A 22,765-nucleotide genomic window follows, 5' to 3' on the forward strand; every position below is an offset into this window, starting at 1 on the left:
CCCGAGGAGGGCGGCGGCAGCGGTGCCGCCTCCGAGGAGAGGCGGGGGGCGGGGGGGCGGCGGTCCGTGTCACAGAGGGGAGGGGGGCTGCCCGGAGCCGTGCGGCGGGTGGGGGGGTGCGCGCCGTGTCGGAACCGGGCGGGGAGACCGTCCGGAGCCGCGCGGCGGGGGCTGCCCGGAGCCGGCGGGCGTCCGCGCCTTTCGGAGGTGGCTGAGGGGAGGCGGCGGGGGGGCGCCAGCCCGGAGCCGCGCTGCGGAGCTCGGGGCTGCCGTCGCGGCTCGGCGGGGCTTTCGGGTGAGTCGGCTTTGGGGTGAGGGCACGGGACGGTGTCCCCGCAGGGTCAGGAAGCGTGGAAGGCTGCCTCCCGCGGCACGCCGGAGTTGCAGTCTTGGGGCACGCGGCTGCTGGTCGGCCATATTGGCTCCCCGGAGCACGCCGGGAAGTGTAGTCTTACGGCACTCTAATGGCTGCCACGCGGCGCTTGCCAGTGCGTGCCGGGAGGCGTCGTTTTCGCGGACGTGGCTGCCGGACAGCCCGACTTGCTCTCGCAGGAGCGCGAGGTTGGGGTTTTTTTGCCGGTTTCGAGTGGTTTTCTGCAGGCTTCCAGCCGCTCCCGAGCAGCGGTGCGGCCGTGCTACGAGAGCGCGCGCGCGCGGTGAGGCGTTGCCCGGTGTCCCGAGACGAGCGCTACCGGTCGGACTCTCCGGAAGCCTGTCCGGCAGCCCCAGGCCGCCCCCGAGCCCTGGCGTGAAGGCGGCAAGCTGGCCCTCGCCTGTGCCGCTTTCTTCCTGAACGGGGTGCTGGCGGCGGCGGCAGCGGCAGCAGCGCGGGGAAAGAGCGGCGTCTCCGGAAGCCCCTGCAGAAGGAGGAGGGTCTCCGGCCAGGGCCGACCTCCGGTAGTAACGGCCACTGCTTTTTCTTTCCCTCTCCCAGGCCGCGCTGAGGACGTGGTTGCCCGTCCCTCCCTTGGGGATGCCGTCGACTGCACCCGCCTCGCCTGTGCCTGGCCTGGCTCGCCTCGTGGCGTGGGGGCGAAAAGGGACAGGCGGCGGAGCGCTTACCCGCCGTGGACAGGAGCTGCCCTAAGGGAAGCTGGAATGGCCAGAGAAAGGTGAAGAAGAAGAAGAAGAAGAAGAGATGGAAGGCTCTCCGGCCGGCAGCTGCCTCCCGCTGCAGGCAAGAGAGCGCCTGCCTCGCCGCGTGAGGAAAGATCCCTCGTTGCGCTCCGCGGCAGGTCAGGCTGCCGACGGGCACCGCAGGGTCGCCACGCGTAATCCAAAGCACGGTGCGGCCCGCGTACCGAGGGAGGGAGGCAGGGAGGCAGGCTACTCATCTAGGCAGACTCGTCTCCTCGGAGCTGTAAGACACCCGTGTATTCTCTTAGGCGGAGGACAGCCGAGCGACCGGAGTGACAGCAAAGGAAAGGCGGAGAGCAGGAGAAAGAAGCGTCTGCGCTGGCAAGCTCTCCCGGCAGCGCCGAGAGCCAGAGCTGCGGTGAGTCCTGGGCCCGCGGGGCCCCATCGCCTCTCCTCTGCGTCGCGGGCCCTCCTCTGCCCCCCTCGCTTTCCCACCCGCTGTGGGGTTTTTTGGTTTGCTTTCTGCTCCCCGCTATGTTCTTTTTCCATCTCGCTCTGACGGGCTGCCTGTCCCCACCTTTTTTAGGTCCTCGCTCTCTCTGCCCCGTAGCCCGTGGCTATTGTTTCCTTCTCTCTCTCCCTGTCTCTCTGTCCGGCCCCCAGCCACTGTTTCTGCATTCCTCCCCCTCGGTCCTGTAGCCCGTCGGTATTTCTGCCGTCTCTGGCTCTCTCTGTGCGGCTCCTCGTTCCTGTTGTTCGAGGTCTTCCTTCTCGGCTCCGTAGCGAGTCGTCGTGAGTCTCTCTCTTTCTCCGTCCCTCTTGAGCCTCTTCCCTGCCCCTCGTTTTGAAGGCCCGCCTCTCTGTCCCGGCACCCGTCGCTATGGTTCCTTTTTTCGGTCTGGCTCCGTCTCGCTCCCCGTCCCTGTTTTTCTAAAGTCTCCCCTCTCTGCCTCCTAGCCCGTCGGTACCTTTTTCTTTCCCCGTCGCGGTTCGTCTGGCTCCCTGTCCCTCTTTCTTCCTTCCTTCCTTCCTTCCTCCCTGTCTGCCCCGCAGCCCGTCCCTTCGTTCCTTTCTCCTTCCCTCTCTGTCCCTCTCCCGGTCCCCGGCTTTAAACTCTGCTTCTCTGCCCGGTAGCTCGCCACCGTCTTACCTTTCCCCGTCTCTCTCTCTGTCCAGCTCCCTCTCTCGAATCTTCAATTCCTCCCTGTCGCTGCAGAAGCCTGTCGGGACTTTTTCCCCTGCCCGGCTTGCCTCTCCTGTCTCGCGATTCCTCCCTCTCTGCCCTCTTAGCCGCGACCGTTTTTATATTCTCCGTCTCTCCCTCGGTCCGCCTCGAGATCCCGATTGTTTTTTAAAGCGACCGAATCGTCGAGGTTGGCAGAGACCTTTACGATTATCGGGTGGAACCGCGAAACCTGGCGCTGGCAAGTCCCCCTCTGCCCCGCAGCCCGTCCCTTCCCTTCCGACGGCCTCTTTCTCCACCTCCCTCTGTCCGGCTCCCGCCCCTCTTTTCCACTTCCGCCCTCTGTACCCTGTGGCTTTCCCCCTCTTCTTTCTCTCTCTGTCTCTGTTTGAGGAGGAGCAGCTGCCGCCCCAGCGTTCGCACCCCGTTCACGGTGTCGCGCGCACGCTTCTTCTCGGGCGCGCTTCCTCCTCCTCCTCCTCCGGGCTCGACCCGAGGCTTCCGGCAGCAGTCTCCGGGTGTCGGATTTTGTAAAATAATTAACGTAACTGAAAGGTGCAGCAGCGGGATCGGCCCGGGCGGGGCGCCTCCAAAGAGGGACCCCGAACAAAGAAATCCCGGAGCGTTCCACGCTTGGGTCCCGGACACCCGCCCCTCGCGCGCTGTCCGCGCGTCCCTTAGTCCCGCGGTGACTTTTGGTCTGGGGTCTTCTACCGTCGTCTCGGATTCTTCTTCTGTATAGCTGTGGGCGGTGCGTTATTCCACAGGTGCTGCTGCGCCGATGCTCCGTACGTTCGCAGTAACGGGTAGAGCGGAAGGCTCCGTGGCCAGGGAAGAGCGGCACGGACACGTTCCTGCTCGCTCCGTTGCACCGGAATTTCGACGGCTGGGTTCGGCCGCTAAATTGATGGCGCTACCGGAAGAAATTTCAGAAAAGTGAGTACTGTGCTTGTCTTTAATCTTTTAAAGTAATTTTTCTACGGGCGCCCGGTCCGTGGCTTAGATATTTGGTTTGCGGCGAAACAGACCCGGAACGTGGCTCCAAGTAGCGTTCCGATTCGCTGAAATTCCCCGTAGTCAGAGAGCAAGAATGGTGAATGTTGCTTGGCGGTTTGAAATCTCAGGCTTTCTCTGAAAGCTGACCTGCCAGAATGAGCCGAAAGCAGGCCGAACGCCAATAGGGATGCCGCAGAAAAGGTCCTCTTCTTGACAGGAGAAGAGCTTGGCGAAACGTCAGCGCCGTTTCCCGTAGGGCCTCCGACGTACCGGTTCAGCAAGCGTGGGCTTTGTGCGATTCCCTCGGGGACGATGGCGAACAAACGTTGTACGGCAGAGAGCATCTTAGCTTACTTTCCATCTCCTGCTCGGTTACTTGCAGAATATTTAATTTGGCGTCGCACGGACCCAGAGGGACGGGTCCCCAACTCATGCTGGTAGGGCAACCCCAGTACCAGCCGGTAAAATCGGAAAAGAGTACGACGTTTTGAAACGTTTGCCTTGCGAGGAGAAGGGCCGTCTCTCGTTAGGCAACTGAATTCTGCGACCGATTTCCACGCCTCACGCGCGTGCGTGCGCGCACACGCGCCCCCCCACCCCCCCCCCAACAGGCAGGCTTTGAAGGAGGCAGTCCCTAAGGCAACGCGATCTAAAACGTGGAAGTTTTTTTTTCTATTTTTAATAGTTTCTTACGGATAGGAGGCTCGTGTGAGCGTTTAGCCTGTCCTGTCCTTAATTCTGAACCCACTGGCTGGTGCAGAAGGACGGTCGTGTGACAAAAACAGCATGAAATTTGTCCCTGTGCCGGCTGCGTCCCGTGGTAAAGGAGTACATCTGTTATTCCTGCGTGAAAGATGTTTGATGAGCGTACCGCATCGTCAGAGCTGCTCTTGGTCTGCCTGCAAGCCGTGGGTTATGATTTAGAAATACGTTCGCCTACCGTTCCTTAACTGTGTGGTTTTGGTTTTTATTTTTTCAAAGAAAGGGTGGCTTTTTCGTCGATCTCTTTGTGAGAGTATCAAATCAGGCGGCGGTAAATACGTAGAAGCAACTAGGCGTACTACGGCGTGTACCGGACAGCGTTGGCGTGCCGCTCTGCTAGCAGCGGAGAGCCAGATGAGGATGCCCGTGGTAAGTACTCGTTCTGCCTCCGGCTGAACGGAAAGATTCTCATGTTGAGGGTTCCTGGGCTTGTCTGTGTGATTAGCATTACTTTTTTTTTTTTTTTTTTTTTTTTTAATATGAAACAGGGTCAGATAATTGTTGATGAGTGGGACTTTGCGTACTCCTTTAGGTAGTTTTTCGTACTGAACCTTAGATCGGTTACAAAACTTAATCTTTGTGCAGTTTACACGTTTTGTAGCAACTACAAAGACATTTATCCTGTAGGTAAGCTGAAAATAAAAATGCGGTTTCTCACCTGATTTTTCTTTCGGAGGAACGCTCGCCCCCAGCGGCTGGTTTTTTTTGCTAGTGTTGTCGGGGGGAAGGAACGGCGGCGCTTGCCTGGTTTCTTCCCCTAGCCAGGGACCTGAAACTTTGTTTTCCTCAGCTGTTTCACTAGAAATTTACAAGTGTCGGTGGTCAACAGTGGCAGAGAATTGGGTGGCGTTTTCAATTTCAAAGGGAAGGAACGTGTTGATGTTAATTCTGTTACCAAAAGCGAAGTACCAGCTGCTTCCTCTTTCTAGATCTTCTCTCCTTTCGCCGTCCTCCCCGAGGGGTAACGTGGCCACGCCGTATACCTTTTCTGCTCTGGTACCGTTCGTTTGATACGCAGGAGCGCTGTGAAATAAATAGAAGGGCTACGGACAGACATCTGCCATCGTTGCGGCTGCCTTAAATCGTGTATTTGTCCCTTTAGCCCGTCATTTCCTTTCCGCTCAGTTGAGTTACGTGCAGCGTCAGGTTCCAGTCGAGAGCGGTGCCGCCGAACAACGCTCTCGGAGCGTGCGCGGAGGAGGGCGACCGAGATGGCGAGAGGTCTCCGAGGCGAGACTTAGGGGGAGCGGCTGAGGTCACTTGGTTTGTTCAGCTTGGAGAAGGGAAGGCCGAGGGGTGACCTCATCGCAGTCTACACCTTCCTCGAGGGGGACGGCGGAGGGGGAGGCGCTGACCTCCGCTCTCTCCGGTGACCGGCACTAGGACCCGAGGAAACGGGACGAAGCTGCGTCAGGGCAAGTTCAGACCGGACGTTGGGAAAAGGCTTTTCACTGAGAGGGCGGTCGGTCAGTCACGGAACAGGCTCCCCAGGGAAGCGGTCGCAGCCACCGAGCCTGTCAGGAGTTCAAGGAGCGTCTGAACGATGCTCTTAGTCGCACGGTTTAGTTTTAGGTAGTCCCGCGTGGAGCGGGGGCTTGGTCTCGGCGATCCGTATGGGTCCCTTCCAACTTGAGATACTCTATGATTCTGTGAAATCTTCTGGGTTAGAAACGACCTTATTGTAATAGAGAATTCGCTGAACGTGGCTTTGTGCAAGGACTGTCGTCTTAGAATATCTTTTTTTTTTTTCTTCCCCCCCCCCCCCCCCCCCGATATGAGAAAAGCTCTGTCCAGAGATATGGAGACGAAATCAGTTGTACCTCACCCTGTGACACCGGAAGACATTGAGTAACTGTAAGCTGTGATGCTCAGTGAAATTACTAAGAGCGTTAAGTTTCCCGTGCCTTTGCTTTCACTCTCCCATTCTCTTGTCTTGCGGCACGTCGCATTTTTGAGGCCGTGGAAGCGACACCGGGAGCGATGGGTTGTCAGAACCAGGTCCTCCTGCCTGTCGCTGGTTTTGCTTACCTTCGCCGTCTCTGTGTACCAGCCTGCATCTCTCTCTCTGTTCCTCAATCCCTGTCCTCTCTTCTCTGTTCTGCTTTGTTTCGCTGCGTATGTCCCGTTCCCTGTCCCACCTTTATCCTTCCTTCCTTCTTCCTCGCCTTTTTCTTTGTCCTTTTGTCCTGCTCCCCGACCCTGTTTCTCGCTCCATCTGACCGTCCTTTTCCTGGCACCTTTGTGTCTCTGCTCCTTGCCCCCGTCTTTCTCTCCCCTCTGCCCAGTCCTCGTCTCCCTCTTTTGTCTCTCTGTCCCTCTGTCCTCCTTCTGCCTCTGCCCCTCTGTCCTGCTCCCTGCCCCTCTTTTTCTCACTCTGCCCCAGCGTCCCGCTCCCCGGTCCTCTTTCCCTCTGTTGCTCTCTCCTTTTATCTCTCCTTCTCCCTGCTCCCCAGCCCGGTTCTCTCACGCTCCCGCTTCCTTTTTTTATTCTCTGTTGCTCTGTCCTGCTCCCCGTGCCGCTGTCCCTCGCCGTACCTCTCGGTCCGGCTCCCTGCCCTTATTCTCTTTTCCTCCCTCGCCGTGGCGCTGCCCGCCCAGGGTCGTTTCTGCCTCTCTGTCCCGCTCCCCGTCCTGGTTTGTCGGTCGCCGTCCCGCTGCCTCTCTTCCTGCCGCTTCTTCCTCCCTCTCTGTCAGGCTCCCTGTCCCCGTCCTTCACTCGCCGTCCCTTTCCTTGCCTCGTGCTTTCTCGCTCGCCGCCGCCGCCGCCCCCCCCATCCAGCTGGCTGCCCCTTTTCTCCTCTCTTCTAGCGTCCTGCAGCCGGCTCCTCGGTTTTGGCGGCAGCCTGCACATAGCAGCCCAGCTCTCCAGCAGCCTGACGGACCGACCGTGTCTCTGGGTAGGACAGCCGAGGTGCCCCAGGGCCGGGCCCCGAGCCCCGGTGCGGAGTCTCTCCCGGGACCGGCTCTGTGTGTGACTGAATAAACGCTTGCGGTCTCTTTTGCCGTGCCGGCTGCGTTGGCGCTTCCTTTGCGGGGGGGGCGAGGGGCCGTGATGGAGGGCAGGGGAGGAGGTGTGTGTGGGGGTATTAACGTATTCAACAAGGTCACATTGCTCGCATCCTCGGGATCCAAAAGTGATGCTTCTTGGCTCCGCCCCTGACCCAAACGCCAAACGCCGCCCCCCACGCCAAACGCCGCCCCCCACCCAAACGCCGCCCCCACGCCAAACGCCGCCCCCCCACGCCAAACGCCGCCCCCCACGCCAAAAACGCCGCCCCCCAACGCAAACGCCCGCCCCCCACGCAAAACGCCGCCCCCCACGCAAACTCCGCCCATGCCTCACACCAAGCCCTGCCCCCATGCAAACTCCACCCCCCTCATGCCAAGCCCCGCCCCTCACGCAAACTCCGCCCCTCATGCAAACTCCGCCCCCCACTCACGCCAAACCCCGCCCCCGGTGCAAAACTAACTCCGCGCCCCTCACGCAAACTCCGCCCCCGATGCACGCCAAACCCCGCCCCTGACGCAAACTCCGCCCCCGGTGCAAACTCCGCCCCGATGCAAGCCAAGCCCGCCCCTCACGCAAACTCCGCCCCGACGCAAACTCCGCCCCGCACGCAAACTCCGCCCCGAAGCATGCCAAGACCCCACCCCTCACGCAAACTCCGCCCCCGACGCAAACTCCCCCCCTCACGCAAACTCCGCCCCTCACGCAAACTCCGCCCCCGACGCACGCCAAGCCCCGCCCCTCACGCAAAACTCCGCCCGACGCAAGCCAAGCCCCACCGCCCCTCACGCAAACTCCCCGCCCCTCACGCAAACTCCGCCCCTCACGCAAACTCCGCCCCCGACGCAGCCAAGCCCCGCCCCTCACGCAAACTCCGCCCCCGACGCAAACTCCCGCCCCTACCACGCAACTCCGCCCCTCACGCAAACTCCGCCCCCGACGCAAAAACGCCAAGCCCCGCCCCTGACGCAAACTCCGCCCCCGACGCAAACTCCCCCGCGACGCACGCCAAGCCCCGCCCCTCACGCAAACTCCGCCCCCGACGCACGCCAAGCCCCGCCCCTCACGCAGCGCACAGCGCATGCTCGCTCGGTGCTGCCGCCTAGCGACCAAATTTCGGTACTGCAGCGGCAGCGCCGCGCATGCGCAGTGCAGCGCCACGCCCCCTCCCCGGAACCGGCTGCCGGCAGCGGTGTGCAGGGGCTGCTGTGAGCCGAGGGAGGAGCGGAGGCGTCGCCGGGCTGCGGCTGCACGGAGGGAGAAGGTGAGCGGGGCAGCGGGACGGACCGGCGGGTCCCGGGGAAAGCCCCGAGGAGGGCGGCGGCAGCGGTGCCGCCTCCGAGGAGAGGCGGGGGGGCGGGGGGCGGCGGGTCCGTGTCACAGAGGGGAGGGGGGCTGCCCGGAGCCGTGCGGCGGGTGGGGGGGGTGCGCGCCGTGTCGGAACCGGGCGGGGAGACCGTCCGGAGCCGCGCGGCGGGGGCTGCCCGGAGCCGGCGGGCGTCCGCGCCTTTCGGAGGTGGCTGAGGGGAGGCGGCGGGGGCCGCCAGCCCGGAGCCGCGCTGCGGAGCTCGGGGCTGCCGTCGCGGCTCGGCGGGGCTTTCGGGTGAGTCGGCTTTGGGGTGAGGGCACGGGACGGTGTCCCCGCAGGGTCAGGAAGCGTGGAAGGCTGCCTCCCGCGGCACGCCGGGAGTTGCAGTCTTGGGGCACGCGGCTGCTGGTCGGCCATATTGGCTCCCCGGAGCACGCCGGGAAGTGTAGTCTTACGGCACTCTAATGGCTGCCACGCGGCGCTTGCCAGTGCGTGCCGGGAGGCGTCGTTTTCGCGGACGTGGCTGCCGGACAGCCCGACTTGCTCTCGCAGGAGCGCGAGGTTGGGGTTTTTTTGCCGGTTTCGAGTGGTTTTCTGCAGGCTTCCAGCCGCTCCCGAGCAGCGGTGCGGCCGTGCTACGAGAGCGCGCGCGCGCGTGGTGAGGCGTTGCCCGGTGTCCCGAGACGAGCGCTACCGGTCGGACTCTCCGGAAGCCTGTCCGGCAGCCCCAGGCCGCCCCCGAGCCCTGGCGTGAAGGCGGCAAGCTGGCCCTCGCCTGTGCCGCTTTCTTCCTGAACGGGGGTGCTGGCGGCGGCGGCAGCGGCAGCAGCGCGGGGAAAGAGCGGCGTCTCCGGAAGCCCCTGCAGAAGGAGGAGGGTCTCCGGCCAGGGCCGACCTCCGGTAGTAACGGCCACTGCTTTTTCTTTCCCTCTCCCAGGCCGCGCTGAGGACGTGGTTGCCCGTCCCTCCCTTGGGGATGCCGTCGACTGCACCCGCCTCGCCTGTGCCTGGCCTGGCTCGCCTCGTGGCGTGGGGGCGAAAAGGGACAGGCGGCGGAGCGCTTACCGGCCGTGGACAGGAGCTGCCCTAAGGGAAGCTGGAATGGCCAGAGAAAGGTGAAGAAGAAGAAGAAGAAGAGATGGAAGGCTCTCCGGCCGGCAGCTGCCTCCCGCTGCAGGCAAGAGAGCGCCTGCCTCGCCGGGTGAGGAAAGATCCCTCGTTGCGCTCCGCGGCAGGTCAGGCTGCCGACGGGCACCGCAGGGTCGCCACGCGTAATCCAAAGCACGGTGCGGCCGCGTACCGAGGGAGGGAGGCAGGGAGGCAGGCTACTCATCTAGGCAGACTCGTCTCCTCGGAGCTGTAAGACACCCGTGTATTCTCTTAGGCGGAGGACAGCCGAGCGACCGGAGTGACAGCAAAGGAAAGGCGGAGAGCAGGAGAAAGAAGCGTCTGCGCTGGCAAGCTCTCCCGGCAGCGCCGAGAGCCAGAGCTGCGGTGAGTCCTGGGCCCGCGGGGCCCCATCGCCTCTCCTCTGCGTCGCGGGCCCTCCTCTGCCCCCCTCGCTTTCCCACCCCGCTGTGGGGTTTTTTGGTTTGCTTTCTGCTCCCCGCTATGTTCTTTTTCCATCTCGCTCTGACGGGCTGCCTGTCCCCACCTTTTTTAGGTCCTCGCTCTCTCTGCCCCGTAGCCCGTGGCTATTGTTTCCTTCTCTCTCTCCCTGTCTCTCTGTCCGGCCCCCAGCCACTGTTTCTGCATTCCTCCCCCTCGGTCCTGTAGCCCGTCGGTATTTCTGCCGTCTCTGGCTCTCTCTGTGCGGCTCCTCGTTCCTGTTGTTCGAGGTCTTCCTTCTCGGCTCCGTAGCGAGTCGTCGTGAGTCTCTCTCTTTCTCCGTCCCTCTTGAGCCTCTTCCCTGCCCCTCGTTTTGAAGGCCCGCCTCTCTGTCCCGGCACCCGTCGCTATGGTTCCTTTTTTCGGTCTGGCTCCGTCTCGCTCCCCGTCCCTGTTTTTCTAAAGTCTCCCCTCTCTGCCTCCTAGCCCGTCGGTACCTTTTTCTTTCCCCGTCGCGGTTCGTCTGGCTCCCTGTCCTCTTTCTTTCTTCCTTCCTTCCTTCCTCCCTGTCTGCCCCGCAGCCCGTCCCTTCGTTCCTTTCTCCTTCCCTCTCTGTCCCTCTCCCGGTCCCCGGCTTTAAACTCTGCTTCTCTGCCCGGTAGCTCGCCACCGTCTTACCTTTCCCCGTCTCTCTCTCTGTCCAGCTCCCTCTCTCGAATCTTCAATTCCTCCCTGTCGCTGCAGAAGCCTGTCGGGACTTTTTCCCCTGCCCGGCTTGCCTCTCCCTGTCTCGCGATTCCTCCCTCTCTGCCCTCTTAGCCGCGACCGTTTTATATTCTCCGTCTCTCCCTCGGTCCGCCTCGAGATCCCGATTGTTTTTTAAAGCGACCGAATCGTCGAGGTTGGCAGAGACCTTTACGATTATCGGGTGGAACCGCGAACCTGGCGCTGGCAAGTCCCCCTCTGCCCCGCAGCCCGTCCCTTCCCTTCCGACGGCCTCTTTCTCCACCTCCCTCTGTCCGGCTCCCGGCCCCTCTTTTCCACTTCCGCCCTCTGTACCCTGTGGCTTTCCCCCTCTTCTTTCTCTCTCTGTCTCTGTTTGAGGAGGAGCAGCTGCCGCCCCAGCGTTCGCACCCCGTTCACGGTGTCGCGCGCACGCTTCTTCTCGGGCGCGCTTCCTCCTCCTCCTCCTCCGGGCTCGACCCGAGGCTTCCGGCAGCAGTCTCCGGGTGTCGGATTTTGTAAAATAATTAACGTAACTGAAAGGTGCAGCAGCGGGATCGGCCCGGGCGGGGCGCCTCCAAAGAGAGGGACCCCGAACAAAGAAATCCCGGGGCCGTTCCACGCTTGGGTCCCGGACACCCGCCCCTCGCGCGCTGTCCGCGCGTCCCTTAGTCCCGCGGTGACTTTTGGTCTGGGGTCTTCTACCGTCGTCTCGGATTCTTCTTCTGTATAGCTGTGGGCGGTGCGTTATTCCACAGGTGCCGCTGCGCCGATGCTCCGTACGTTCGCAGTAACGGGTAGAGCGGAAGGCTCCGTGGCCAGGGAAGAGCGGCACGGACACGTTCCTGCTCGCTCCGTTGCACCGGAATTTCGACGGCTGGGTTCGGCCGCTAAATTGATGGCGCTACCGGAAGAAATTTCAGAAAAGTGAGTACTGTGCTTGTCTTTAATCTTTTAAAGTAATTTTTCTACGGGCGCCCGGTCCGTGGCTTAGATATTTGGTTTGCGGCGAAACAGACCCGGAACGTGGCTCCAAGTAGCGTTCCGATTCGCTGAAATTCCCCGTAGTCAGAGAGCAAGAATGGTGAATGTTGCTTGGCGGTTTGAAATCTCAGGCTTTCTCTGAAAGCTGACCTGCCAGAATGAGCCGAAAGCAGGCCGAACGCCAATAGGGATGCCGCAGAAAAGGTCCTCTTCTTGACAGGAGAAGAGCTTGGCGAAACGTCAGCGCCGTTTCCCGTAGGGCCTCCGACGTACCGGTTCGGCAAGCGTGGGCTTTGTGCGATTCCCTCGGGGACGATGGCGAACAAACGTTGTACGGCAGAGAGTATCTTAGCTTACTTTCCATCTCCTGCTCGGTTACTTGCAGAATATTTAATTTGGCGTCGCACGGACCCAGAGGGACGGGTCCCCAACTCATGCTGGTAGGGCAACCCCAGTACCAGCCGGTAAAATCGGAAAAGAGTACGACGTTTTGAAACGTTTGCCTTGCGAGGAGAAGGGCCGTCTCTCGTTAGGCAACTGAATTCTGCGACCGATTTCCACGCCTCACGCGCGTGCGTGCGCGCACACGCGCCCCCCCCACCCCCCCCCCCAACAGGCAGGCTTTGAAGGAGGCAGTCCCTAAGGCAACGCGATCTAAAACGTGGAAGTTTTTTTTTCTATTTTTAATAGTTTCTTACGGATAGGAGGCTCGTGTGAGCGTTTAGCCTGTCCTGTCCTTAATTCTGAACCCACTGGCTGGTGCAGAAGGACGGTCGTGTGACAAAAACAGCATGAAATTTGTCCCTGTGCCGGCTGCGTCCCGTGGTAAAGGAGTACATCTGTTATTCCTGCGTGAAAGATGTTTGATGAGCGTACCGCATCGTCAGAGCTGCTCTTGGTCTGCCTGCAAGCCGTGGGTTATGATTTAGAAATACGTTCGCCTACCGTTCCTTAACTGTGTGGTTTTGGTTTTTATTTTTTCAAAGAAAGGGTGGCTTTTTCGTCGATCTCTTTGTGAGAGTATCAAATCAGGCGGCGGTAAATACGTAGAAGCAACTAGGCGTACTACGGCGTGTACCGGACAGCGTTGGCGTGCCGCTCTGCTAGCAGCGGAGAGCCAGATGAGGATGCCCGTGGTAAGTACTCGTTCTGCCTCCGGCTGAACGGAAAGATTCTCATGTTGAGGGTTCCTGGGCTTGTCTGTGTGATTAGCATTACTTTTTTTTTTTTTTTTTTTTTTTTTTTTATATGAAACAGGGTCAGATAATTGTTGATGTGTGGGACTTTGCGTACTCCTTTAGGTAGTTTTTCGTACTGAACCTTAGATCGGTTACAAAACTTAATCTTTGTGCAGTTTACACGTTTTGTAGCAACTACAAAGACATTTATCCTGTAGGTAAGCTGAAAATAAAAATGCGGTTTCTCACCTGATTTTTCTTTCGGAGGAACGCTCGCCCCCAGCGGCTGGTTTTTTTTGCTAGTGTTGTCGGGGGGAAGGAACGGCGGCGCTTGCCTGGTTTCTTCCCCTAGCCAGGGACCTGAAACTTTGTTTTCCTCAGCTGTTTCACTAGAAATTTACAAGTGTCGGTGGTCAACAGTGGCAGAGAATTGGGTGGCGTTTTCAATTTCAAAGGGAAGGAACGTGTTGATGTTAATTCTGTTACCAAAAGCGAAGTACCAGCTGCTTCCTCTTTCTAGATCTTCTCTCCTTTCGCCGTCCTCCCCGAGGGGTAACGTGGCCACGCCGTATACCTTTTCTGCTCTGGTACCGTTCGTTTGATACGCAGGAGCGCTGTGAAATAAATAGAAGGGCTACGGACAGACATCTGCCATCGTTGCGGCTGCCTTAAATCGTGTATTTGTCCCTTTAGCCCGTCATTTCCTTTCCGCTCAGTTGAGTTACGTGCAGCGTTAGGTTCCAGTCGAGAGCGGTGCCGCCGAACAACGCTCTCGGAGCGTGCGCGGAGGAGGGCGACCGAGATGGCGAGAGGTCTCCGAGGCGAGACTTAGGGGGAGCGGCTGAGGTCACTTGGTTTGTTCAGCTTGGAGAAGGGAAGGCCGAGGGGTGACCTCATCGCAGTCTACACCTTCCTCGAGGGGGACGGCGGAGGGGGAGGCGCTGACCTCCGCTCTCTCCGGTGACCGGCACTAGGACCCGAGGAAACGGGACGAAGCTGCGTCAGGGCAAGTTCAGACCGGACGTTGGGAAAAGGCTTTTCACTGAGAGGGCGGTCGGTCAGTCACGGAACAGGCTCCCCAGGGAAGCGGTCGCAGCCACCGAGCCTGTCAGGAGTTCAAGGAGCGTCTGAACGATGCTCTTAGTCGCACGGTTTAGTTTTAGGTAGTCCCGCGTGGAGCGGGGGCTTGGTCTCGGCGATCCGTATGGGTCCCTTCCAACTTGAGATACTCTATGATTCTGTGAAATCTTCTGGGTTAGAAACGACCTTATTGTAATAGAGAATTCGCTGAACGTGGCTTTGTGCAAGGACTGTCGTCTTAGAATATCTTTTTTTTTTTTCCCCCCCCCCCCCCCCCCGATATGAGAAAAGCTCTGTCCAGAGATATGGAGACGAAATCAGTTGTACCTCACCCTGTGACACCGGAAGACATTGAGTAACTGTAAGCTGTGATGCTCAGTGAAATTACTAAGAGCGTTAAGTTTCCCGTGCCTTTGCTTTCACTCTCCCATTCTCTTGTCTTGCGGCACGTCGCATTTTTTGAGGCCGTGGAAGCGACACCGGGAGCGATGGGTTGTCAGAACCAGGTCCTCCTGCCTGTCGCTGGTTTTGCTTACCTTCGCCGTCTCTGTGTACCAGCCTGCATCTCTCTCTCTGTTCCTCAATCCCTGTCCTCTCTTCTCTGTTCTGCTTTGTTTCGCTGCGTATGTCCCGTTCCCTGTCCCACCTTTATCCTTCCTTCCTTCTTCCTCGCCTTTTTCTTTGTCCTTTTGTCCTGCTCCCCGACCCTGTTTCTCGCTCCATCTGACCGTCCTTTTCCTGGCACCTTTGTGTCTCTGCTCCTTGCCCCCGTCTTTCTCTCCCTCTCTCTGCCCAGTCCTCCTCCCTCTTTTGTCTCTCTGTCCCTCTGTCCTCCTTCTGCCTCTGCCCCTCTGTCCTGCTCCCTGCCCCTCTTTTTCTCACTCTGCCCCAGCGTCCCGCTCCCCGGTCCTCTTTCCCTCTGTTGCTCTCTCCTTTTATCTCTCCTTCTCCCTGCTCCCCAGCCCGGTTCTCTCACGCTCCCCCTTCCTTTTTTTATTCTCTGTTGCTCTGTCCTGCTCCCCGTGCCGCTGTCCCTCGCCGTACCTCTCGGTCCGGCTCCCTGCCCTTATTCTCTTTTCCTCCCTCGCCGTGGCGCTGCCCGCCCAGGGTCGTTTCTGCCTCTCTGTCCCGCTCCCCGTCCTGGTTTGTCGGTCGCCGTCCCGCTGCCTCTCTTCCTGCCGCTTCTTCCTCCCTCTCTGTCAGGCTCCCTGTCCCCGTCCTTCACTCGCCGTCCCTTTCCTTGCCTCGTGCTTTCTCGCTCGCCGCCGCCGCCGCCCCCCCCATCCAGCTGGCTGCCCCTTTTCTCCTCTCTTCTAGCGTCCTGCAGCTGGCTCCTCGGTTTTGGCGGCGGCAGCCTGCACGTAGCAGCCCCAGCTCTCCCCAGCAGCCTGACGGACCGAGCGTGGTCTCTGGGTAGGACAGCCGAGGTGCCCCAGGGCCGGGCCCCGAGCCCCGGTGCGGAGTCTCTCCCGGAACCGGCTCTGTGTGTGACTGAATAAACGCTTGCGGTCTCTTTTGCCGTGCCGGCTGCGTTGGCGCTTCCTTTGCGGGGGGGCGAGGGGCCGTGATGGAGGGCAGGGGAGGAGGTGTGTTGTGGGGGTATTAACGTATTCAACAAGGTCACATTGCTCGCATCCTCGGGATCCAAAAGTGATGCTTCTTGGCTCCGCCCCTGACCCACGCCAAACGCCGCCCCCCACGCCAAACGCCGCCCCCCCACGCAAACCCCGCCCCCCCCCAACGCCGCCCCCCCCACGCAAACGCCGCCCCCCCCACGCAAACGCCGCCCCCCCCACGCAAACGCCCGCCCCCCACGCAAACTCCCAACTCCGCCCATGACTCACACCAAGCCCTCCCCCCATGCTAACTCCGCCCCACTCATGCCAAGCCCCCCGCCCCTCAAACGAAACTCCGCCCCTCACGCAAACTCCGCCCCCCACACACGCCAAGCCCCGCCCCCGGTGCAAACTCCCGCCCCCATGCAAACTCCGCACGCCCGCCCCCCCGATGCACGCCAAAACCCCCGCCCCGTGACGCAAAAACTCCGCCCCGGTCAAACATCCCACCGAGCTCCCGCCCCGATGCAAGCCAAGCCCCGCCCCCCCTCACGCAAACTCCGCCCCGACGCAAACTCCCCCCCGATGCCAAAATCCGCCCCGACGCATGCAAGCCCCGCCCCTCACGCAAACTCCGCCCCGACGCAAACTCCCCGCCCCTCAAACGCAAACTCCGCCCCGCCCATCACGCAAACTCCCCCCGACGCACGCCAAGAGCCCCCGCCCCTCACGCCAAACTCCGCCCCGACGCAAGCCAAGCCCCCCGCCCCTCACGCAAACTCCGCCCCACACCAAACTCCGCCCCTCACGCACGCAACGCTACTCCGCCCTCCGACGCCCCAAGCCAAAAAGCCCCCGCCCCTCGACGCAAACTCCGCCCCCACGCAAACTCCGCCCCTCACGCAAACCCCGCCCCCGACGCAAACTCCACCCAACTCCCGCCCCCCGACGCAACGCCAAGCCCCGCCCCGCTCACGCAAAACTCCGCCCCCGACGCAAACTGCCCGCGACGCACGCCAAGAGCCCCGCCCCTCACGCAAACTCCGCCCCCGACGCACGCCAAGCCCCCCCCCACACGCAGCGCACAGCGCATGCTCGCTCGGTGCTGCCGCCTAGCGACCAAAATTCGGTACAGCAGCGGCAGCGCCGCGCATGCCCAGTGCAGCCCACCGCCCCTCCACCCCCCTCCCGCCCGCCCGAACCGGCTGCCGGCAGCCGTGTGCAGGGGCTGCTGTGAGCCGAGGGAGGAGCGGAGGCGTCGCCGGGCTGCGGCTGCACGGAGGGAGAAGGTGAGCGGGCAGCGGGACGGACCGGGCGGGTCCCGGGGAAAGCCCCGAGGAGGGCGGCGGCAGCGGTGCCTGCCGCCTCCGAGGAGAGGCGGGGGGGCGCGGGGGGGCGGCGGGATCCGTGTCACAGAGGGGAGGGGGCTGCCCGGAGCCGTGCGGCGGGTGGGGGGGGTGCGCGGTGTCGGAACCGGGCGGGGAGACCCTGTCCGGAGCCCCGCGCGCGGGGGGCTGCCCGGAGCCGGCGGGCGTCCGCGCCTTTCGGAGGTGGCTGAGGGGAGGCGGCGGGGGGGGCGCCAGCCCGGAGCCGCGCTGCCGAGCTCGGGGCTGCGGGGAGGGTCGGGGAGCCGTCGCGGCTCGGCGGGGCTTTCGGGTGAGTCGGCTTTGGGGTGAGGGCACGGGACGGTGTCCCCGCAGGGTCAGGAAGCGTGGAAGGCTGCCTCCCGCGGCACGCCGGGAGTTGCAGTCTTGGGGCACGCGGCTGCTGGTCGGCCATATTGGCTCCCCGGAGCACGCCGGGAAGTGTAGTCTTACGGCACTCTAATGGCTGCCACGCGGCGCTTGCCAGTGCGTGCCGGGAGGCGTGTTTTTTGGACGTGGCGTGCTGCCGGACAGCCCGACTTGCTCTCGCAGGAGCGCGAGGTTGGGGTTTTTTTGCCGGTTTCGAGTGGTTTTCTGCAGGCTTCCAGCCGCTCCCGAGCAGCGGTGCGGCCGTGCTACGAGAGCGCGCGCGCGCGGTGAGGCGTTGCCCGGTGTCCCGAGACGAGCGCTACCGGTCGGACTCTCCGGAAGCCTGTCCGGCAGCCCCAGGCCGCCCCGAGCCCTGGCGTGAAGGCGGCAAGCTGGCCCTCGCCTGTGCCGCTTTCTTCCTGAACGGGGGTGCTGGCGGCGGCGGCAGCGGCAGCAGCGCGGGGAAAGAGCGGCGTCTCCGGAAGCCCCTGCAGAAGGAGGAGGGTCTCCGGCCAGGGCCGACCTCCGGTAGTAACGGCCACTGCTTTTTCTTTCCCTCTCCCAGGCCGCGCTGAGGACGTGGTTGCCCGTCCCTCCCTTGGGGATGCCGTCGACTGCACCCGCCTCGCCTGTGCCTGGCCTGGCTCGCCTCGTGGCGTGGGGGCGAAAAGGGACAGGCGGCGGAGCGCTTACCGGCCGTGGACAGGAGCTGCCCTAAGGGAAGCTGGAATGGCCAGAGAAAGGTGAAGAAGAAGAAGAAAGAAGAGATGGAAGGCTCTCCGGCCGGCAGCTGCCTCCCGCTGCAGGCAAGAGAGCGCCTGCCTCGCCGCGTGAGGAAAGATCCCTCGTTGCGCTCCGCGGCAGGTCAGGCTGCCGACGGGCACCGCAGGGTCGCCACGCGTAATCCAAAGCACGGTGCGGCCGCGTACCGAGGGAGGGAGGCAGGGAGGCAGGCTACTCATCTAGGCAGACTCGTCTCCTCGGAGCTGTAAGACACCCGTGTATTCTCTTAGGCGGAGGACAGCCGAGCGACCGGAGTGACAGCAAAGGAAAGGCGGAGAGCAGGAGAAAGAAGCGTCTGCGCTGGCAAGCTCTCCCGGCAGCGCCGAGAGCCAGAGCTGCGGTGAGTCCTGGGCCCGCGGGCCCCATCGCCTCTCCTCTGCGTCGCGGGCCCTCCTCTGCCCCCTCGCTTTCCCACCCCGCTGTGGGGTTTTTTGGTTTGCTTTCTGCTCCCCGCTATGTTCTTTTTCCATCTCGCTCTGACGGGCTGCCTGTCCCCACCTTTTTTAGGTCCTCGCTCTCTCTGCCCCGTAGCCCGTGGCTATTGTTTCCTTCTCTCTCTCCCTGTCTCTCTGTCCGGCCCCCAGCCGCTGTTTCTGCATTCCTCCCCCTCGGTCCTGTAGCCCGTCGGTATTTCTGCCGTCTCTGGCTCTCTCTGTGCGGCTCCTCGTTCCTGTTGTTCGAGGTCTTCCTTCTCGGCTCCGTAGCGAGTCGTCGTGAGTCTCTCTCTTTCTCCGTCCCTCTTGAGCCTCTTCCCTGCCCCTCGTTTTGAAGGCCCGCCTCTCTGTCCGGCACCCGTCGCTACGGTTCCTTTTTTCGGTCTGGCTCCGTCTCGCTCCCCGTCCCTGTTTTTCTAAAGTCTCCCCTCTCTGCCTCCTAGCCCGTCGGTACCTTTTTCTTCCCCGTCGCGGTTCGTCTGGCTCCCTGTCCCTCTTTCTTTCCTTCCTTCCTTCCTCCCTGTCTGCCCCGCAGCCCGTCCCTTCGTTCCTTTCTCCTTCCCTCTCTGTCCCTCTCCCGGTCCCCGGCATTAAACTCTGCTTCTCTGCCCGGTAGCTCGCCACCGTCTTACCTTTCCCCGTCTCTCTCTCTGTCCAGCTCCCTCTCTCGAATCTTCAATTCCTCCCTGTCGCTGCAGAAGCCTGTCGGGACTTTTTCCCCTGCCCGGCTTGCCTCTCCCTGTCTCGCGATTCCTCCCTCTCTGCCCTCTTAGCCGCGACCGTTTTTATATTCTCCGTCTCTCCCTCGGTCCGCCTCGAGATCCCGATTGTTTTTTAAAGCGACCGAATCGTCGAGGTTGGCAGAGACCTTTACGATTATCGGGTGGAACCGCGAACCTGGCGCTGGCAAGTCCCCCTCTGCCCCGCAGCCCGTCCCTTCCCTTCCGACGGCCTCTTTCTCCACCTCCCTCTGTCCCGCTCCCGCCCCTCTTTTCCACTTCCGCCCTCTGTACCCTGTGGCTTTCCCCCTCTTCTTTCTCTCTCTGTCTCTGTTTGAGGAGGAGCAGCTGCCGCCCCAGCGTTCGCACCCCGTTCACGGTGTCGCGCGCACGCTTCTTCTCGGGCGCGCTTCCTCCTCCTCCTCCCTCCGGGCTCGACCCGAGGCTTCCGGCAGCAGTCTCCGGGTGTCGGATTTTGTAAAATAATTAACGTAACTGAAAGGTGCAGCAGCGGGATCGGCCCGGGCGGGGCGCCTCCAAAGAGGGGACCCCGAACAAAGAAATCCCGGGGCCGTTCCACGCTTGGGTCCCGGACACCCCCGCCCCTCGCGCGCTGTCCGCGCGTCCCGTAGTCCCGCGGTGACTTTTGGTCTGGGGTCTTCTACCGTCGTCTCGGATTCTTCTTCTGTATAGCTGTGGGCGGTGCGTTATTCCACAGGTGCTGCTGCGCCGATGCTCCGTACGTTCGCAGTAACGGGTAGAGCGGAAGGCTCCGTGGCCAGGGAAGAGCGGCACGGACACGTTCCTGCTCGCTCCGTTGCACCGGAATTTCGACGGCTGGGTTCGGCCGCTAAATTGATGGCGCTACCGGAAGAAATTTCAGAAAAGTGAGTACTGTGCTTGTCTTTAATCTTTTAAAGTAATTTTTCTACGGGCGCCCGGTCCGTGGCTTAGATATTTGGTTTGCGGCGAAACAGACCCGGAACGTGGCTCCAAGTAGCGTTCCGATTCGCTGAAATTCCCCGTAGTCAGAGAGCAAGAATGGTGAATGTTGCTTGGCGGTTTGAAATCTCAGGCTTTCTCTGAAAGCTGACCTGCCAGAATGAGCCGAAAGCAGGCCGAACGCCAATAGGGATGCCGCAGAAAAGGTCCTCTTCTTGACAGGAGAAGAGCTTGGCGAAACGTCAGCGCCGTTTCCCGTAGGGCCTCCGACGTACCGGTTCGGCAAGCGTGGGCTTTGTGCGATTCCCTCGGGGACGATGGCGAACAAACGTTGTACGGCAGAGAGTATCTTAGCTTACTTTCCATCTCCTGCTCGGTTACTTGCAGAATATTTAATTTGGCGTCGCACGGACCCAGAGGGACGGGTCCCCAACTCATGCTGGTAGGGCAACCCCAGTACCAGCCGGTAAAATCGGAAAAGAGTAGTACGACGTTTTGAAACGTTTGCCTTGCGAGGAGAAGGGCCGTCTCTCGTTAGGCAACTGAATTCTGCGACCGATTTCCACGCCTCACGCGCGTGCGTGCGCGCACACGCGCGCCCCCCACCCCCCCCCCAACAGGCAGGCTTTGAAGGAGGCAGTCCCTAAGGCAACGCGATCTAAAACGTGGAAGTTTTTTTTTCTATTTTTAATAGTTTCTTACGGATAGGAGGCTCGTGTGAGCGTTGAGCCTGTCCCGTCCTTAATTCTGAACCCCCTGGCTGGTGCAGAAGGACGGTCGTGTGACAAAAACAGCATGAAATTTGTCCCTGTGCCGGCTGCGTCCCGTGGTAAAGGAGTACATCTGTTATTCCTGCGTGAAAGATGTTTGATGAGCGTACCGCATCGTCAGAGCTGCTCTTGGTCTGCCTGCAAGCCGTGGGTTATGATTTAGAAATACGTTCGCCTACCGTTCCTTAACTGTGTGGTTTTGGTTTTTATTTTTTCAAAGAAAGGGTGGCTTTTTCGTCGATCTCTTTGTGAGAGTATCAAATCAGGCGGCGGTAAATACGTAGAAGCAACTAGGCGTACTACGGCGTGTACCGGACAGCGTTGGCGTGCCGCTCTGCTAGCAGCGGAGAGCCAGATGAGGATGCCCGTGGTAAGTACTCGTTCTGCCTCCGGCTGAACGGAAAGATTCTCATGTTGAGGGTTCCTGGGCTTGTCTGTGTGATTAGCATTACTTTTTTTTTTTTTTTTTTTTTTTTTTTTATATGAAACAGGGTCAGATAATTGTTGATGAGTGGGACTTTGCGTACTCCTTTAGGTAGTTTTTCGTACTGAACCTTAGATCGGTTACAAAACTTAATCTTTGTGCAGTTTACACGTTTTGTAGCAACTACAAAGACATTTATCCTGTAGGTAAGCTGAAAATAAAAATGCGGTTTCTCACCTGATTTTTCTTTCGGAGGAACGCTCGCCCCAGCGGCTGGTTTTTTTTTGCTAGTGTTGTCGGGGGGAAGGAACGGCGGCGCTTGCCTGATTTCTTCCCCTAGCCAGGGACCTGAAACTTTGTTTTCCTCAGCTGTTTCACTAGAAATTTACAAGTGTCGGTGGTCAACAGTGGCAGAGAATTGGGTGGCGTTTTCAATTTCAAAGGGAAGGAACGTGTTGATGTTAATTCTGTTACCAAAAGCGAAGTACCAGCTGCTTCCTCTTTCTAGATCTTCTCTCCTTTCGCCGTCCTCCCCGAGGGGTAACGTGGCCACGCCGTATACCTTTTTCTGCTCTGGTACCGTTCGTTTGGTACGCAGGAGCGCTGTGAAATAAATAGAAGGGCTACGGACAGACATCTGCCATCGTTGCGGCTGCCTTAAATCGTGTATTTGTCCCTTTAGCCCGTCATTTCCTTTCCGCTCAGTTGAGTTACGTGCAGCGTTAGGTTCCAGTCGAGAGCGGTGCCGCCGAACAACGCTCTCGGAGCGTGCGCGGAGGAGGGCGGGGCCGAGATGGCGAGAGGTCTCCGAGGCGAGACTTAGGGGGAGCGGCTGAGGTCACTTGGTTTGTTCAGCTTGGAGAAGGGAAGGCCGAGGGGGTGACCTCATCGCAGTCTAGTCTACACCTTCCTCGAGGGGGGACGGCGGAGGGGGAGGCGCTGACCTCCGCTCTCTCGGTGACCGGCACTAGGACCCGAGGAAACGGGACGAAGCTGCGTCAGGGCAAGTTCAGACCGGACGTTGGGAAAAGGCTTTTCACTGAGAGGGCGGTCGGTCAGTCCGGAACAGGCTCCCCAGGAAGCGGTCGCAGCCACCGAGCCTGTCAGGAGTTCAAGGAGCGTCTGAACGATGCTCTTAGTCGCACGGTTTAGTTTTAGGTAGTCCCGCGTGGAGCGGGGGCTTGGTCTCGGCGATCCGTATGGGTCCCTTCCAACTTGAGATACTCTATGATTCTGTGAAATCTTCTGGGTTAGAAACGACCTTATTGTAATAGAGAATTCGCTGAACGTGGCTTTGTGCAAGGGACTGTCGTCTTAGAATATCTTTTTTTTTTGTTCTTCCCCCCCCCCCCCCAGATATGAGAAAAGCTCTGTCCAGAGATATGGAGACGAAATCAGTTGTACCTCACCCTGTGACACCGAAGACATTGAGTAACTGTAAGCTGTGATGCTCAGTGAAATTACTAAGAGCGTTAAGTTTTCCGTGCCTTGCTTTCACTCTCCCATTCTCTTGTCCTTGCGAGTCGCATTTTTTTGAGGCCGTGGAAGCGACACGGA

General features: G+C 60.6%; 1 long non-coding RNA gene across 1 annotated transcript; it reads left to right on the forward strand.

The window, feature by feature from the left end:
• The first annotated feature begins 1,384 nt into the window (after positions 1 to 1,384).
• LOC129200498 (uncharacterized) lies at positions 1,385 to 17,958 on the forward strand. Its single transcript, XR_008574938.1, has 4 exons — positions 1,385 to 1,495; positions 9,272 to 9,535; positions 9,719 to 9,828; positions 17,702 to 17,958. It is a non-coding gene; the product is annotated as an uncharacterized LOC129200498 (long non-coding RNA).
• Positions 17,959 to 22,765: the final 4,807 nt, after the last annotated feature.

Source organism: Grus americana, unplaced genomic scaffold (genome assembly GCF_028858705.1).
Source record: "Grus americana isolate bGruAme1 unplaced genomic scaffold, bGruAme1.mat scaffold_224, whole genome shotgun sequence".
Taxonomy (NCBI): Eukaryota; Metazoa; Chordata; class Aves; order Gruiformes; family Gruidae; genus Grus; species Grus americana.